Below are 19,529 nucleotides of genomic sequence, written 5' to 3'. Positions count from 1 at the left end.
CGAGTTATTAAACCATGTATGAAATTGGGCTTGTATATATTTCAGATAGAAGACCCAGGAAGTCCAGTGCTTTCTATTCCTAATTCAATCATAAAAGCCCTAGCAGCTTCTGAATAAAAGACCCTAGAAAATGCAGCTTATTTTCTAATACAGAATATAGCAGAATCAGGTTAATAAGAATTCTTACAAGGCATTCTTTATCTCCATAGTCATCAGATGCCATTTAGACACATGATGCTCTGTGTAACAAGTTGGGGAAATAAAAAACAAACAAACAAAAAATCTTATCCCAACCCAGAAATCCTCTTCAAAAATGTTATAGAGAAAGAAAACACACTTATGATTGAATAGTCTTTAATAGTCATTAAAATCGGGGTGCCTGGGTGGCTCAATCGGTTGACCGTCTGACTTCAGCTTAGGTCAGGATCTCACAGTTCCCGAGTTTGAGCCCCATGTTGGGCTCTGTGCTGACAGCTCAGATCCTGGAGCCTGTTTCAGATTCTATGTTTCCCTCTCTCTCTGCCCCTTCCCTGCTCACGCTCTGTCTCTCTCTCTCTCTCTCAAAATAAATAAACATTAAAAGAATAGTCATTAAAATCATTAAATAAGTGTCACAACCAATCCACTGCAATTGCAAAGGCAAAAAAGAAATCTCAACCTTTGGTATAGCCAAGCACATATATCCCATTTGCATCTATGTTTCCACGATAAAACATAACTAATCCTCACGTCAGAGTACTTGACAGAATCATTTCTCATACATCACTACATTTTAACTTTACCTGGTAATTGTGGTGGCTATCTGTATTAGCTAATTGACCTTATCCAAAAGAAGAGGTGGGGTGAAGGAAAAAACTCATACCTTTATGACAAAAAAGAATTGTAGAAATTGGAGCAAAGGGCCCACCAAATTTCAGCTTCTACCTTTGCACAGAAAGAGCAATGGAGACACTACCTCCCTTAATACTGACATTTCCGAGAGATACCTGGTCCTTAAAAAAGACATTCCTAGGTATTTTTAGTTTCTAAAAAAGATACATTTCAAAGACACAGGGAAAGAACTTACATTTACAAGTTTCTAAGGTAAATATTTTGATAAAAAAAGGTTGGGAAGGGATTAAACCTCTTAGTTTCAACAGGAGGACTTAAGCCTTATATTTTTTATTCCTCTTTGTTCTTATGAAAACCAAAGATTTCTCTTTCCATTCATGAAAAAGTGTTTACTAAGCATCTGGCCATGTGCCAGACTCTATGTTAGGTACTATGAATATTAATATTGGTGGATTGAAAAACAATCTAATCTCAGACTCCAGGAGTTCACCATCCTGGGAATGAGACCCATGGGCCACATGCCACATCAGTCCATTTATAGGTCCTCAGAAGACACTTTTGCTAGGAGGAGAGACATCTGAATAACCCTGGCCCAAACTTCATACTGCACCAGACACTGAAAGTTCTTGCTTGATTTGGAAAAAGGTACTCTGTGAATATTCCTGCGTATTGCAGTTACTTTCAGCCAGTAAAATAACACTAATTGCTTGGTGTTCATGTCTCCTACACTGCCCACTGCACACACTGCCATATTCCCTGTTGATTCTTACAACAGCCCTGTGAGACAAGTATTACTTCTATGCCCATTTTACAGATGAGTGCTGTTAGTTGGTTAACTTGCCCCTAGAGAAGTAAATAGGAAACTGACATGAATGTAGGTTTATCTGACTCCAAAGTCCAATGACACTGTAGCTACTGTTTGTGAGTTTAGGTCAGAAGACGGCTAGTCTCACTATTAGCTGCGATTTATATCTTATACAACTGTGTGCAAGTACAGCAACTAAGACCACCTGGAGTAGGAATGATCCCTCACATTTGCAATGTACTAAACAGTTTCACATCACTTTTGCACATGTTTTTTTCACTTTTGTACAAGGTAGGTTTCTTAAACCCAATTTAAGTATTACAAACCTGAGATGCATAAAGGTCAAATAACTTGTCCAACATCAACCAGCTAGTGAGGGAGGAGCTGGGACTCCTCTCTAGATCTCCAACTAATAGTTATCCATGGCTTGAAATTGGAAAATCTCAAGCTGGACACTTACTCTATGTATGGATTTCTGACAGAGCTATAGAGGTTCCAGAATTCACCTGGAGCCTGATATCTATCCCAAGAGCTGAGCTTGAATAATTAGGAGCTCTGTCAATTCTCGACTGCACCAAGTAATACTCACTCAAGCACTCCTTTATGTTTTCCTTTATGTGACTTGTAAATAAAATTCTTTTTACTTGATATTTCCTGTGGCTAAAAAGTAATGTTTAAGTTTCTTCAAACTTATTTTTACTGTGCTTCCTAGAGAATGTTGTACACTATCTACCCCAAATTGTCCCCTGTTCTGTAGTTTTTATTCAGGTAAAACTAATTGCATTTCCCCAGAGTAAGCAATGTGTAATCAATCCTATTGTTTGATTTCAATGGCTTATTGCCGGGTGGGAGAATTGTTATAGCAGAGGCAATTTAGAAAATCAGGTACAATTGACTCCAGTCAATTTTCATACAGCAGTCCCAACAGGAGAAAGTCATGGTGTTTTTTTGCCAGAGATAGTGCAGTCATTAAATGAGACCCACCTGGGTAACTAATTCCCAGAGAAAACAGACGTGTGTGTGTGTGTGTGTGTGTGTGTGTGTGTGTGTGTGTGTCTGTGTGTCTGTACACATGTGCTTGCACACATGCCCATATGTGTTTACATATGAGTGCCTTCAGAATTGTTGCCAATCATAGAAGGAAACAACAATCTTATAAGTGGTTATCTCTAGTATTTTCTGCAAAATAATCACAATCAGAACCATTCCTTTACAGATTCTCATGGAGCTAGCCTTGAATGTGACATTTGGACCTCCTGTGGGTGTATGTTCTTTTGAAAAAGTTGAAAGGATGCGTTTCTCTGAGAGGTATGGGGAAGCTCAGGAAAACTCCCAGAGCTGACTAGCAGAAATCTGGGTTCTAATCTGAACCTGACTATTCCCTTTCCTTAAGTCTTGGGAAAGTAAGCTAATTTTTAAGCCTCTATTTCCTCATCTGTATGTGGAGTTTGGATCAGCTGTCTTCCATGACTTTTCCAGCAATGACATTTGATGTTCCCAACTCTGTCACATCCTTGGCAAAGGAAAGGCTTTATCTGAAAACACCAAGTTGATTACTGCACAATTGTATGGCATGTCTACAGACTATACCCCATGAGCCCAAAGAGGAATAAAGATCAAGGAAGAACAGAAGGAAAGAGTACAGCTGCCTATCCTAGCATACAAGCGCATCTCCATTAGGAACAGATAAGTACATGCACAAGCACTACAGATGGTGGGTGATTAGCACCGTTTTCTCTTCTCAGTGAACGATAATGCAGCCTACATTTCATTAATGTGAAGCGCATCTACTGGTCTGAGAAGTCCCTTACAGAAAGGTTTCCCTTGTGCACTTGACAGAGAGGGAAAAGGAAGGCAGGCTGGAAGATAAGATGTTGACATTTGTTATGAACCAGCTAGGTTTACAGACATTATCTCAATACCCTCACAGCAACACTGAGAAGTAATTAATGCACATGTCATTTGCAGGAAACTGAATTTGGAAAGGTTAAGCAACTTAGCAAGTTAAACAAAAACAACAAAACCCGGTAAGGAGCTGCTATGCAAACCTTGGCCTGACACCCAAGCTCTTCCCAATAGCACATTATATATGCAGAAAATGCCACCTCCTTTCAGTCACATCTATTTTTTTTTCTAATACCCATTTCCCACCCCTTTTTGTGCATATCTTTTCAGAACATCACCCAGAGGTAGAGAACATTGTCTAGTCCCTGGGGGCATTCAGTATGACTCCATTTCTCTCCCTCATAAACATCTTTACTTCATGACTGCCCATTTTGTCCATATCAGCTTATTAAACACAAGGCCTCACTGTGTTTGGAGAATACTCTGTTTTATTGTTGGGAAAGAAATATCTTTAATAGTTTCAAGTCAGGCTGGTGTTGATGCTGGTAGCTGTGTCAGCACAGAGACAGCAACGGCCGCATCATGAAAAGCAATTGCATTTTTGAGAAGCAGCAGCTTTTTGTAATCTTCATTTCAAAAAGATCACTTTCAGAATGTGGCATTGGGTGGAAATGGATGCAGTCATCATTTTCGGGGGTTTTGCTGGGCTGTGGCAGCTGGGAACTCTTTTCTCATCTCCTACAACCCACAGACCCTCACACAAAACAGGAGGTAAAAATGCCATTGTCCTTAAAATAAAACTTGACTGTGCAGCTACATATTGTAAGGAAATTTTTATGGAGAAAAAAAAGTTTTTTGTAAAGGAAACATGATCACAGGATTTCAAGTAAAAACTAATCTGATGTGGAAAATAGGTGTTTATCCTTAATAAATAAAAGGGAATGGAAATCTTTACATAAGACAAACAAGCACTGTCCCCTTTAGTGGAATGACCCATTTCCACCTTTCCCATCCCATCATCCTGGTCTTGCTCAAATGCCAGCTACCCCAGGAGCTTTCTCACATCACTTCTGTGAGACATTTTTTCCCACTTCTAATATGTTTTTCATCTGAGTACTTCTTTGGTTGGGCATTTCCTTCCTATTTGTACTCTGGTTATTTGTGCACAAATTTTGTCTCCTCTACTCAGTCTGTAAACTCCTTCAGAAGGAATTCACACTTTCATTGATTTATATATTCATTAAGCAAATGTGGTTTGACAGTCAATTCACTGCCAGGAACCAACTAGGCATTAAGAATACAAATATTGATAAGGTATGTAATAACCACAACCTTTCCTCAGGATCTCACATTCAAGTATGAGAGACATATAAACATGTATGGAAATTGTAATTGAGAATATGCAGGATGCCTGTTGGATCCATTGTATAACCTTCTAAATATTTTAGTACCTTACTGAATGAATGAATGGATGCAGGTTCCACTCTTAAATAATAGTAAAGGCTGTAAAGAGAAACAAGAGATAAAAACTGGTAGACAAATAAAAAGCAATGACATATGGGTTCTTAGGAGCACTGTGGTCTTAGTAGTCCAAATTAAGTATTCCTGTGAGCCTAAGCCCCAAATCTTTCTTTATCAACTGTTTCCTCTGGCATGAAAAATTTTAAGCATTAACAACAATCTTAGGGAAGCAGCCAGGTGGAGTACAAAAACACAGCTTTGGAGTCAAAAGAAATAGCAGATACAAAAAAGATAATATTAGGCAGTCTGTGATGAATGGCAATTCAGGATGCAGGTACTAAATACTATAGGAAACAATAAACCTGACATTATGCAGGAGAAACTTTATGGGATAGGCATACTTACCAGAAAATGAGAAAAGGTCAAATGCATATGGAGAAAAGGCCAGTCATGGGCCATGTTTTCCAAAGGCAGAAAGATGGGCCATGGAATGAACATCTGTCATTTCTTAGTTTCATGGTTGAAGATTATTCCTGCCTGGTAATATTGCAGCCTGGTAATATTTTGATGTTAAATATTAAAATGCCATCTAAATTGTTTCTTACATTTCTTATAACATCTTTTCCTGTTGGCAGTTTCTTCCTCCTCAATACTGTTTGATTCCTTAGCATGATCCCATGCAGTCTTTGTTTTCTTCCTATTTCCATAACTGATCAATTTATCTTTGTAAAATATCCTCCCCCAACTTCCAAATGTTATTATTCTCCATAGTTCAGTTCTTGGCTTTTCATTTGAACTATCAATATATCTATATATCTATATATTTATATCTATATCTATATCCGTATCTGTATCGATACCTATCTATCTCTATATCTATCTAGGTAGGTATTAACCATGTTAATAAAGTTGAATGTTGAATTCAAGGGGAACAGTATGATTTCAGGTGATATATTATATATCTCTATCTCTATCGATAGGTAGATAGATAGATAGATAGATAGATAGATAGATAGAGACATATCACCTGAAATCATACTCCTCCCCCGCCTTGAGTTCAACATTCAATTCTATTAAGATGGTTAATCTAATTTTTATCATTAATTAGACCCTTTCCTTCTTGAATTCCACCTCCATTTTACCAGAGGCTTAAGTACATTTATTCCTTGGTACACACTCTTTTATCAGCCTTAGTCAGACACCTGTTCTTCATATTCTTCATTTCATCCAGAGACTAATCATCATCAGAACTCCACTGCCACTGGATATTCCAGGGCTCAAAAACTTCTCTCCACAAAACAGGTTCTCCCATCAAATTCCTTACTTCTACTGATTATATTGTCATTCTTCTTGTCTCCCCAGTTTACAATATCAAGCATATTTGATTTCCCCCTCTTTCCATCTTCATGTCTACTCACTGGACTTAATTATTCTGAAAGTCTTCTTGTAATGTCTCTGGCATTGAGAACAATCTAAAAAAAAACTATTTTTTTTTCAGCAAAAGTAATCAGACACAAAAATTTATTGTCACGCCATCTCTCCCACATTGCCACCTGCTTCATTCAGCTCTGTCCCCTCCTCCTCCCTTTGTGTAGGTTATCATTCCCTGTATGTCTAATCTCTAGCCTCCCCTAACCAGTCAGCACTTTGTGGCCTGATTACTTTGCTGAAAATTACATATTTAATAAACCCAGCCTCCTTATAATTACTTAGCAACTTGATGCTGTCCAACAGAAATATAAATCAAGTCACAAATGTGAGCTATGTGTGTCATTTAAATTTTCTAGTAGCCACATTATAAAATGTAAAAAAACAGACAGGTGAAATTAATTTTAATAATGACATTGAAATCATACATGTCAATTTAGACTGACCACAGTTGAAGTGCTCAAAAACTCTATGTGGCCAGTGACTACCATGTTGGACAATGGAGCCCTGCTGTATACCTTGTACCTCTTGTTTACATTTTTTTGCTTATGCTCTCAGCCTTATATTCCTCCTTTTTTCAACAGAATGAGATCCTGATAATATCTCAAGGCTCTCCTAGCTTAAGTTTTAACTCTCCTGGGTAGATTTCCCCAACCACCACAAGACTATGATCTCATCTCATGAGATGTAATACCAGGCAGCTGGCATGTCCTATGTCTGTCTTCTGTAATTAATGCATGAGAACTGCTTCATGGCCAGATTGTCAGTATCCCAAGGGCTGATACTTCTCTCTGTCCCTCATATCACTTAGCAGAGTGCTTTTCATAGAGAAGGCACAGTAAATATTTGTTGATGGAAAGATGATAGTAAAATGTTACAGTAATTTTATTATACAAATAAGTTTTATTAATCACCACTCTCATATTATTTACCAAGTGGCTATAATACCACACTATACTTTCAGTGATTTCATTATAGGTTAACTTTATAGGTTTCAGTAAAGATTTATTTTCCAAACTGTAACACTTATTCTGTTTTAGGATAGATGAAATATCAGAAATAGGGTAACGCACAGTAAATGGAAAGTCAAGTAAAACTAGTATAATATTAACTCTGTGATTTATTTGTATATGGAGTGATGAGAATATTGATAGCTGAAAAATAGTGAGCATAATAGTATTATGGAAGACATAATTTAGTGAGTTCCAACAAATATTGTCTGATTATCTTATCAGTATGGAGGAATTCTCAGAAACAAATTTAGAAAATTTAATAAAAGAATGTGTTGGAAAAAGTGATTTGATAAGGGATCTCCAACATCAGTTTGTATAGGGAGGTTTTGTACAATTACTCCATAGAAAAGTTTAAAGGCTGTGGCAAATGCGTTATCGGGGAATAATAGATACAATGGTAGGTTATATGTTTAAATATACAAGGAGCACTTGGTGAGGTTTCACACAAAGAATTACTCACTAAAGTAATAAATCCTGGTGTAGAGGGTAAAGAAGTTGAATGTGGCTAATATTTTCTTTATTGTGAGGGGTGTGCTTATATTACTAATATTTCATATAAGATAGAAATTGCCAGTAGGCCAAATGGTGGTTAGTTTGAAGGACATGACTCATTAACATATTATAAAAATCTAGGATAAGTTTGACAAAGCAGATCTTACATAAAAGTGTAAAATAAGTGAAATCTGTACACAGAAGGAACTCAAACTCTACCATAGCCAAATACCCTATTCTCCCATCAACCCTATTCACTCCCAGTTATTACCCACACCATCTCCATTTTAAGTGATAGAACTTTTCAGAAGTATTCTGATTTTACTGAGAGCACTTGAAGCTTAAAGATTTCAAGATATAAATATATGGTATAATGGCATTAGGGAAGCTAATGTGGTTGAAAGCCCCACATCAACTCTTAAAATTATACTATAATCTTCCTGCAAATAAAACTGATGCTAAAGTCCAAAACTTATAATATTTATAAAAATAGTTTAGAAAAAATTGCTTCCTAAGCTCCATTAATAGTTTTGGAACTCCTAGATGACTAAAAACAAAATCACAATATTTGTACAGTGTATATGCGTCTGTAAGGATTTGTTTTCCATATAACAGCTATTGTCAAATGGGTAAAACCTAAGTTGCAAATTTATGAGTTGTATATATATTTATTCTTCTCATAACTAAGGTTATTGTTTACTTAAATGTAGACAAAAAGTCTGGGGACTTTTAGGCTTAGGTTTGGGGAGGTCAGGGAAAAAGCAAATTATATCCTGGTCGACAGTTACGTTTGGGGAATCCATCTGAAATAGTGGAGGTGTGGGTAGTAAATGTGCTGGACAAGATTCATGATGTATGCCAGAAGCTATGGAGCAAAGCCAAAATACAACCTGAAATAGTGATGGAAAGAACAATCACAGCAGGTGCCAAAGCTAAGGATAGAGTGTGGATTATCCAGTCAAGAGGACAAGCCATAAAAGGGAAAACAGAAGTGGATACTCAAGCAGATGAGTCTCAAATCAGCAAAAGAAGTAGTTCAGGAGTTAAGTCCTGGAGAGAGACAGTCCTTCAAAGAATGTCACTTGAAGCCTTTGTTTGTTTGTTTGTTTGTTTGTTTGTTTGTTTGTTTGTTTTGATTTTGCAGATAGGACTAAAATATATGAGTAGTAAGAGAGTCTGACTTAAAGAAAAGGGGTGTGGAGCATGGGATAAGTAGAAAATGGAAAGCTATAGGATTTCTGTTAATTATAGCTATTATTAAAATAAAGCAGTTTGAATTCCAGAAATCTATTCTTAAATAAATCTATTGAGTCTTGTAAATGCTTCTTCAGCACTAAAATCATTGCAGAAAACTGGCACATTGCCTTAAGAAAAGAAATACAAACAAACAAACAAAAATCAAGAGTAATAATTAACTTTGGGTTTAAAAGGTGAAAAACCATCATTACTACAGGCAGCAACAAAATGTAGAGAAAATAAAACTGAACAGAGTCTGAGTAGGAAACCACTCAGTAGCTGGTTTGTAGTATAATATTTAGGCCAAAACAAAACAAAACAAAAAAACAAAAACAAAAAGACACAGTTTCCTAAACTAATGAATTAATAATCAACTTGACCTTTATTTCTTCCTCCTCCTCCTCTTCTTCCTCCACCTTCTCCTTGTCATCTTCCTTCATCATCGTCATCATCATCATCATCATCACCTCTTACTTTACAATGGTCAACACCTTCTAATGACTACAAAGCCTTATACAATCTATGACCAGACCTACAACCTCTTCTCCAATCCCTGTAATACCAGACTTTTCCTGGCTCATTATGCTATAACCACACTGGGCATGTTTGTGTTCTTCAAATGCTAAACTCTGTTTCTGTGTCAAAGACTTTGCACACATATGTCATTTCTAGAGGTCTTCACTTCCTTCTTTTTCCATGGCTGTTCCTTCTATTATTCAGGTCTCACCTCAATTATCACCTTTCAATAAGATTTTCTAACTACTCTATTCAGCATTTCCCAACACTGCCTATACAGTATTTTGCTTAATTTCTTCATGGCATTTAGCTATATTTGAAATCATTAATTCATCTTGTCTGTCTGTTCATCTATCTATCTACAGTAGTTGTTTATTACCTATGTTACCTATTAACATATAATCTGTATCAGAGCAGAAACTTTGGCTTTTTCTTCTTCCAACTGTAATGCCTAATGTCTAGAACTTGTGGTAGATATTCAAAAATGCATCACATAAATCAATGATTTAGTTAAGTATTGAGTGTTGAAATCCCTTTTATTTTTGAAACTCAGGACAGCTGTGAGAAAGAAGTATCATTTCCTTTATTATTTATATTTTATTGAAAAAGAGATTGACTACCTTATGAAATTAGTTGACTTGCCAGAATCATGTGGCGAGCAAATATGTCTACAAAGCTATTTTTGCCCACTACAATATCTTCCTTACCTACATGCAAATTATTGGGAAGTTTACATAAGATAATGAACAGAATTTAGAGCACTACATTAATGTAAGACATACATTTTATTTCAGTTCTCATAAATATGGCACACTTATTTGCTAATCACTAATAAACATCTGCTGGCTTACAATCTTTGGAGCTACATGAATTCCTAATTTTCTTATTTTTATTATGGAATAAGAATGCTTCAGTCAGAGTCTAGGGAGGTTTACATAGGAATACACATTTGTATTGAATTCCCGTGAGATTATATTTGAGATTAGCTGCTGACCTCAAAGAAGTCACTTTCTTTGCAATGATGTCAACACCAACCTCAATGAAGTCACAGTCTATGTAATGACATCAAAACTAAGACAAAGCATTAAGTGCCCTGGGTGAGTACAAGGAAACCTTACACAAAGATGAAACTGCAGGTTGGCTTTTGACTTAACCCTCCCTACACCAGTAAGTCCTCCCTCTTGGGTGGACTTGAATATGTCAAGAAAAATTTAGTTTTAGTTCACAAGTTTCAAGAGAAAGTAAAACATAACTGGCATAATAGCAAATAAAAATATATTGATGTAAACAATCTAAAAGTTTTTGCAAGGGAGTAAACAGCAATAAAATAAATTCAACATTGATTCAAATTTGAATGAAAATGGGGTAATAAAAAATGAAGCATAAAACTGAACTTACTTAAATTCATTCATATACTTATAATCACTTTTGTATCTCAGTAAACTGAAGAAAGCTGTTTCTCTTGGCTTTAGGATGAATCTTAGTATATATTAACCTGGAAACATTAAAGTCATCATCAGTCTTCTTAATAAAATCTTTATGTTTATAGTTAATACTTTAATATATGAGTTAATTTAAGTGATTATGCCAAAGACGTGTGCTCCAATATATAACAATGAATTATAATAAGCATTTCAGAAACTAAAAAACTACAAATAAAAGACAGGAAAATTTTTTCAACTCACCTGGTAACCAAATTAATTAAAACAATTAATGATGCAGTTTTATTTATCAAATTGGCAAAAACATAAAAACACTGAAGTATGACAATATTTACTATTAGCTTCAGTGTGAGGAAGGAGGTACTCTTATATCTTGCTGGTAGGAGTGTTATATATTAAACCTTTTTGGAGTGAATTTGGCAATAGGTATTATAAAATGTATAATTTGATATGCAGGCTTGACTGAATCCAGGATTCTTCCTAAGGAAATAATCATGTTTCATGCAAATATATGGCCTTGAGGATGTTTATCACAGGGTTGCTTATATGAGAAAAAAGAACTGACAACAGCCTTTTTGATGGGTCTATCAAATTATGTTTCATACATGAAATTAAAATTTAAAATAACTATGCAGTGCCTAAAAATGTTGCAGAAAAACAACTCATATTATTTAAAAATATTCATGGAAAAATAAATAAAAAACAGAAGCAACATGGTGCCATTTCTGAACTTATAAAATATATATTTGTACATAGAAAACAGAATGGTTATATACCAAAAAAGTCAATAACAGTTGTCTCTTGGTGATAGAATTATGAATGAATTTTTTCTCTTTTTTCATCAAAGTTTTTTACAAATTCTCAACAGAGAATATTAAGTTATTTTTGTAAATAGGAAAATGTGTATTAGTTTTATGAAAATAAAAACTAAGTAGTTATAAAATTATGATTAAAGATTTAATCTTGCGCAAAGGTGAGATAATGAAAAATGGGTAATATCGCGGGAAATAGAGAAAAGAAGAAAAAATCAAACTATAAAATTAGAAACGTAGCTAAGTATAAAGAGAGGGTGGGAGAGATGAAAGACCATATTTCAGAAATATGTTTCAGTTCAAGGACTATAAGAAGGTACTAAACTTTTCATTTTTACTGTGTATGCCAAAAATTCACACTCAGCAAATTGTACATGATTTTTTTTAAATGTGTTTCTTTCATTTATTCTCTTTCATCAATATCTGAAGAGTTGGTATTATTTCTTTCTAGGTGTTATTAATGACTTGGAAAATTCTAAATGAAATTAAACATAGTACACAAATTAAATCCACTGAATATTTCTTATGTGTAATATCAGGTGCCACCATTAACCATAATCTTTCATAATTATTATTGTACTGGTGTTCTTTCTGCAGTCTGTAGTACTTTGTACAATAGAAGGCATTTCTGTGCACTTTTCACATTTATTCTCACCAAAACTCTTGAAAGTATTGTATTATTTTCAGTTTACAGATGAAGAAACAAAAATCTAGCAAGTTTACATGACTCCCCAACATCCCAGCAATGCTCAAAACAAATGGAAAACTAACAAAACCAAGTCTACCATGAATCATTCTTAAACTGAGCATTACTTTGGGGAACACCATTCCATACCAGCCATGAAATTCCTATGTTTTATTTTCTTTTTATAATAATAAACTGTAATTCCAAAATTATTCACTCTATTCCTACAATTGATCTCTGAGTATGTATGAGCTGCTTATTATACAGCATCACAGTACAGAATTTCCAGCTACTTTCAGCCAAATTATATCACAGTTTCTTCTCCCATATTCCAAGCACATGTTGCAAAGACTGAGTGTTCAAGATCTGCAGATTATTTTGACTTCTTTTTAAGAAATTTAGCAAAGCACCATTCTTCACTTCCAATTTGATTTAGAAAGTATATATGTAAAAAAGTATATATCAATATTATTTAAAATATGTACTTTAGGTGAGATGATTAAAAATATCTATTAAATAAGCAATTAGACATCCAAGAGCCTTTGAAGTTAATTTCAAGATTAAACTGGAGGCAGATTATTTTACTACTATGATATTTTATTTTTGTTTTCTATCTATATTGAGGACTTTTAAAGATGAAATCAGAAAGTAGACTCTAATGAGCATAAGAAATAATGAAAATTAGCCTCTGACTCATTGAACTCCTTTTTACCCTTGTTCTGGTTATTTGGAGGAGGGAAGAAGGATGTATACATCAAATAGGCCATTTAGCACCCTGACTCTGGATTCCTTTATCTATTCCCATTCAATGTCACTTGCCTCCATTCAATGGCAGCCATCTGCTCTCATCTATAGGCTAGCAATCCTCAAAATTATTTATATAGCTCAAACTTTCCCTCTGAGTTCTAGAAAACTTTACCCAACTTAAAATTTTCATTTGGTTGTCTCAAAGACATTTCATGAGTAATATGTCTAAAATGGAACTCTTCTATTCTCTTCAAATTTAATATATTTCCAATCTTCACTCTCTCAGGAAATGGCAGCACCAAACATCTAGTTGCTAAAGCCACAAACCTGGCCATCATCCTTTGTTCTTTACTTTGTCCTACCTTTACACAAACGACTTTTCTTTCTACTATCTCAATCATCAATCAATCCAGCATCCTTTACCTCCACTTCCAATATGGTAGTCCAAATTTCCTTAAAGAATTTCATTTCCATTTCCAATCATCCTTTCCCCAACCTGCTCCTAACACAGCAGTCATATAATTTTTTAAAACAAAAAATGCAACAATAACAACTTCCATTAATTGTTCCAAAGGATTAACTATGCATTTCATGTCCTATATGTTAAATACATTTTTACAGACATCCATTTATTTCTTTAGAGCTTTATTAAGTTATGGTTGACACATAATATACTGTACATATTAAAACATACAGTTTAATGTTTTGACATATGTATGTACTTATAAAGCTATCACAACAATCAAGATAACAAATATATCTGTCAACTCCAAAAGTTTATTTATGGCCCTTGTAATGCCTCCCTCCTCCCTTCCCTGCCCACATCTGTAGATAACTGATCTTCTTATATCACTCAAGCTCAGTTGGCAGTTTTCTAGAAACTTACAGAAATATATTAATACTTCCACTTACCTAAACTACTCATATAGAGTCCAAATTATTGGGGCACCTATGTGGCTCAGTCTGTTGAGGGTCAGACTTTGGCTCAGATCATGATCTCACAGCTTGTGGGTTTGAGCCCCGCATTGGGCTCTGTGATGACAGCTTGGAGCCTGGAGCCTGCTTCGGATTCTGTGTCTCCCCCTCTCTCTGCCCCTACCCATTCACATTCTGTCTCTGTCTCTGTCTCTCTCAAAAATAAATAAACCTTAAAAAAATTAGAGTCCAAATTATTGTTTCCAATTTCACTCTTCCAAAATGAAAAACAAACAAAAATAAGACAGGAACAAAAACGAAGAAACAGGTTTACAGGTTGAATGAAAATTATTGGGAAACGTCAGCATGACTCTCCAGTTTGGAGAACGGCTTATGAAATTTCTTAAACACTAATCACACTTTAATAGACTTGTGTTTTTTCAACCCCAATTTAAATATGTATATACTACTACTAAATGTCCACATTTTAATCAAAATTTTAATTAGCCCTTTCCTCAGCCCAGTTGTAAAGTATAGATTTGTCTCTTTCTTTTTTTCACATGATAATCTCATACTTTGGAAGAGTCTGTCTTCTAAAGATCTTGTGATGTTAGTTAAAGCACCTGAATGGGCTTTGTGTATGTTTACCAAAGAACCAAGTCTTAACAAAAGTCTACAGTGCAAGGAATATTTCATTTTGTAAGAATTTTTTATAGACTTTTTCAAAAGACATTTGTGTGTTTTTAATTTAATAATATTTGATGCTTATGAGTGTTATTCATTAAAATTGTGATTACAAAGTATATTGAACTAATATTCTAAGGTTATCATTCATTTTTACAGAGTAATCATAGCATGTTTCCCTTCTTCTTTCTTTAAAAGGGATATTTTCCATTGCTCTCTACAACAATGAATATGAAAGCAAACGCCAAAACACAACTAATTTCAGTTCTTTTTGGAATTTGACATTTTTCACTACCTAAATAATATAAACATGTATCACCTAAGTGAGCAGTATTTTAATAGCATCATTTTCACAACATTTTAATTGTTGTCACATTTCTTCTTTGTTTAGGAAGACAGACATCTGGTAAACAGCCGTGGGATCTAAACAAGTAAGATTTAAAGCATGTTGTTGTTGTTGTTTCCTTGACTTTCAATTTTTTTGTTTGTTTTATTACTTAATAGTATTTCTTTATTACTGTGGGATGTAGCTTTTTAGAAAAGTGTTGACAATTTTATTAAGGAGTGTGAGGAATAAAAGTAAATTTTTAACAATTTCAGATTATTTAGAAACTTAAAAACCTACATGAATTCTGTATATAGTATGGAGACATAAAGAAATTACAGATGAATTAAAATTTCAAGTCCAAAGTATAGGCATGTTTTTGTTAAGAGTGAATATGAGTCCATACAGTGAATTCTTACAAGGTATTTTTTTTACAAAATATATATTGCTATACTTGTCTTAATCTTACCTCTTGTTTGGCAGTAGACTAGGTCAATGAGTGATTGATTTGGTTTTTCAAACCACCATACGTAGAACCATGACTCAGTACCAGAGAGTTTGGGCAATGTGAGATCCACCACCAACATTGGAAGGACATGTTTTGGGATGTTGAGGGGAGAAGATTCAGTTAATAATAGAGTAGGAAGGAGAAGAGGTGAAATGATGCTCAAAAAGAAAGCAAGTGAGTAAGGGGAGAATTGCACATAATAAGAAGGAAGAAAGCAGATTGCCATAAGAATAAAGAGTAAACAAACAGATTACATACATTGCATGTTTCATTTGTCTGTATTTGGAAGGATGGAAATAGGGGTAGAACAAATTAAGAATAGAGAGTAGATATTGGAAAGTCAGGAGATGGAAAAACAGGATGTTGTTCATTGGTTGTGCTAGAAAGGGGAACAGAAAAGAGTAAATGGTAAAAGATAAGGGAAGAAAGTTTCAATTTTTATTTTTTTCTACTTATTTGACAACTTAGGTCCTTGAAACTGGAACTTAAATGGTTTAAAAAACATAAGCAATGAACATTTTTAACTATTTTATTGAAAAGAAAATTCTAAGAATTTTGCTTTATTCTCAGTTTAAGCCATGCTTAAATGAAGAAAATATTTCTTGATTTATTCCAAGTTTTCTTATGAGTATTCTACACTTCCTGTACTCTTGAAATCACTTCACTTCTAAAAAAAGGAAAATCATAAATTTGAAGAGGTGAAGTAGGTTATTAAAATGCAATTCTAATTTACAGAAAATATATGTTAAACAATTCAAATTTACCATCAGAACAGTTCAAATTACTCCCGCATTCAGGGACACAAAGCCCTAGATTCACCCTGTGGTTATCCTGTAATTACTATTTGCAGGCAACAGAAAGGTTAACACTGATGCTGATCTCAATTGTAATGCACAGATTTACCAAACAACCTTGTAGAATTGACATTTTATTTTGTCCTAAAGCATAAATCATAAAGACTCAGCAAGCTAATGTCCCTTTCATTGGCATAATGATATAAATAAGTAAAAATTCATTTTTAGCAGCACTTGGATGGTGTGCCTTTAGGTTTATGGTTGTTGTTGTTGTTCATTATTTTTTTTAGTGGACGTTAGGTGTTAATCATTGATCCTCACAATATAAGCTCTCTTCCTAACAGTTGAAGTATCTTGAGGAAAAGATTTTGGTTATCTATGATCCATTATGTATAAAACTATCACTAACAGTCCGCCATCCACTATTTTTCATAACTATAGAGCAGAGTTCAATGGTGAAACAGTAGAAAGTGCCCATTGCTTTTTATTCCAAAATACTGGGTGAAACCCCAACACCACCATTAAGATCCACTTAATCAACCTGGGCCTCAGTGTTTTCATGTTCAAACAAGGGTAATACTACCTACTCACAGGATTTCTATGATATTTAAATAGGTTATCAATTTGAAAGTATTTGGAATTTTGTCAACATTAATGGATGACACAACTGGTGAAACATGGGTACGAACTCCTTAGAGTTTCTTGTCCAAAAGCCCATGGGTCACATAAATGACTTTGTAAGGTTGTTGCAGGTGTTTGTACTTGTAATTCAACTTTATCATTACAAAAGTTATTTGGGGGGTAAATCAACCTATCATTTAAAAAGCTTTAGTCATCATCTTCATGGCTCTACAGCTGGAGCACACCTTTCAGTCTCATAAAAATCTCCACCTGCTGTTTGGTGCCTTACATTCCTCCTATGGAATGAAACTAAGACCTCTCCCCTATTTTAGTAGCAATAGCCTAGGTGGTTTTACATACATTTCCTCAGATAATCATCAAATCAGCATGTAAAGAATATCTAATGACCCTCATTTGCAGATGATTCTCAGAAAGGCTGTGTAATGTGACTGAGGTCATCTACATAGAAAAGGAAAGGAGCTGCAGTTGGGATCTAGAACTCTTTACACAGCTCCTTTACATTGTGAAACATCTGCTGCCTTTCCTAATACAATATATAGTATTTTCAATATAAATGTTTGTGGAAGTATTATCGCAATAATTGTATCCACATTAGTGTAGAGAAAACGTTTACTGGAAAAAAGAGAGAGAGCAAAAGTGATTACTAGTTCCCAAGGAGTGGGGGGAGCAGATAACGACTTGAAGGGTAGGTAGTCTCAGGAACTCAGTGTGTTGTGCCTTGAACAAGTTCTATGGGAAGGCATTAGTGAGCATTGAAAAAAAAAGTCTTCAATTCTTTCCTACTTGGTTGACAGCAAATTTCTCAAGTCCTCCTGCATGTGCCTTTAAAATCTAATTCATCAGTATTCTTAAGATAGTTTAGCAGAGAGAAGTCCCAAGTCCTATATTTCTTTCTACTTATTGGCATTCCTCTTCTCCTTAACAAAAACCCAAAGAGCCTCTTTTCTGTGTGTCTCTGCTTTCCTGCTGATGGTACTAAATCTGTGGTTCATTTGAGTTGGTCTAAGTATACTTGCTAAAGTCAGGGAAGAAGATAGTTATTATATACAAATGCACATTGAACAGTCCCTTTGAGACACCAGCTCTTGAACCTCTTTAGGAAAAAAAAAAAAGCTGTTAGAAAAAAATGAGGCTCTTATATGATTGGTTAATACTTTAATTTAAAAAAAAATACTTATTTCTAACTAACCTCACTAAAATAAACCTGCTTTATCTTTTTTTAAAGACAAATTGTCTTCAAAATCAAGAACAAAGTCAAGAAATAATTATTTTTATTCCTTCAACACACACATGCACTCACATGCACAGACATTCTAATATATACACTTACACGGAGATATAAAATGCAGGCACACAGAAAATATACAAGATTGTTCCCTCCTTTCAATGAAATATTCAATATTATATATTTTTTACAATATTTGAAAAAGTGATTTTGGAGAAAAGTTGAAATGATTGAGCCTTAAATGCACTCTGCCATTTTTAAACTTTTAATAATCCAAGCCTATGTAAACACTGTGTTGTAAGTAATCATCATCGTGCTTCATAAACAAGAGACTGACTGTGTTTAGAAATACGCTTTCATTGTGCTGATATCACAATACAGATTTCTCTTTCCTCAGATTGTCTCCAGTGTAAACACACTGCTTGACAAAGATGACAGGAAAGCTAAGTTGATTGCTAGGCAGCTGTATTGTTATTACCATAGATAAACACACTTATTTCTTCTTTGGAGTATTCCTGGTAAGGAATTTCTGGATGAGTATAATGTTTTCTTTTGGGTTGATTATGATCTTATTTATTTTAGGTAATCACATAGGTATCCTTTATCCTTTTATAAGACTGGATTCAGTGCATACAAAAATTCAGAGGGAAAAGGTGAGCTATTAAATGATGTTTTGGGGGGCATGATTAGAAACAGGGATGTTATTATTGGAGTCTTATACAAGAGGAGGAATCAGAATTATACAACATAAGCACATTCCCATCTACATTGTGAGACCCAAGTGTTATCTTGGGATTATGGGGGAGTTTTATTTACAATATCAACTTGCTTATGAAACTAAAATAAATGCTTCCAGGAAGAAATGAGGTAATAGTAATGGACCAAACCCTTGTTTATTTTGCATGGCTACTTTTTCATTTCCAAAGGGAGCTATTGTTCCCCTGTGCATCTTATACAGAGCTTACAATTTACTTGCTAGAAAAATGTTCATTAAATGCAGCAAAACTACTGATTACAAGAATCAGCAGGCATCACTAGGGCAAAAGTACAGCAGCAGAGTTCAAGGGTGAGAAAGCACTCAGGGTGCGTGCGAAATCTCAGTGAAGCCTGTTAAACTGTAAGA

At 34.6% G+C, this 19,529-nt stretch overlaps 1 protein-coding gene across 26 annotated transcripts in view; it reads left to right on the top strand.

Moving 5' to 3' along the window:
* Positions 1–19,529, top strand: part of PTPRD (protein tyrosine phosphatase receptor type D) — a 1,374,111-nt gene that overhangs the window by 691,233 nt on the left and 663,349 nt on the right. For all 26 annotated transcript variants that reach the window (XM_053907924.1, XM_053907923.1, XM_053907918.1 and 23 more), the window contains exon 6: positions 15,304–15,343. The gene's annotated coding sequence lies outside the window, so the exon portion shown is untranslated. The remainder of the gene's footprint in view (positions 1–15,303; positions 15,344–19,529) is intronic.

Source organism: Panthera pardus, unplaced genomic scaffold, assembly GCF_024362965.1.
Source record: "Panthera pardus isolate Hobbes unplaced genomic scaffold, ASM2436296v1 HiC_scaffold_20, whole genome shotgun sequence".
Classification (NCBI taxonomy): Eukaryota; Metazoa; Chordata; class Mammalia; order Carnivora; family Felidae; genus Panthera; species Panthera pardus.
Note: the sequence above shows the minus strand (reverse complement) of the source record. Positions and strands in the feature narration are given on the sequence as shown.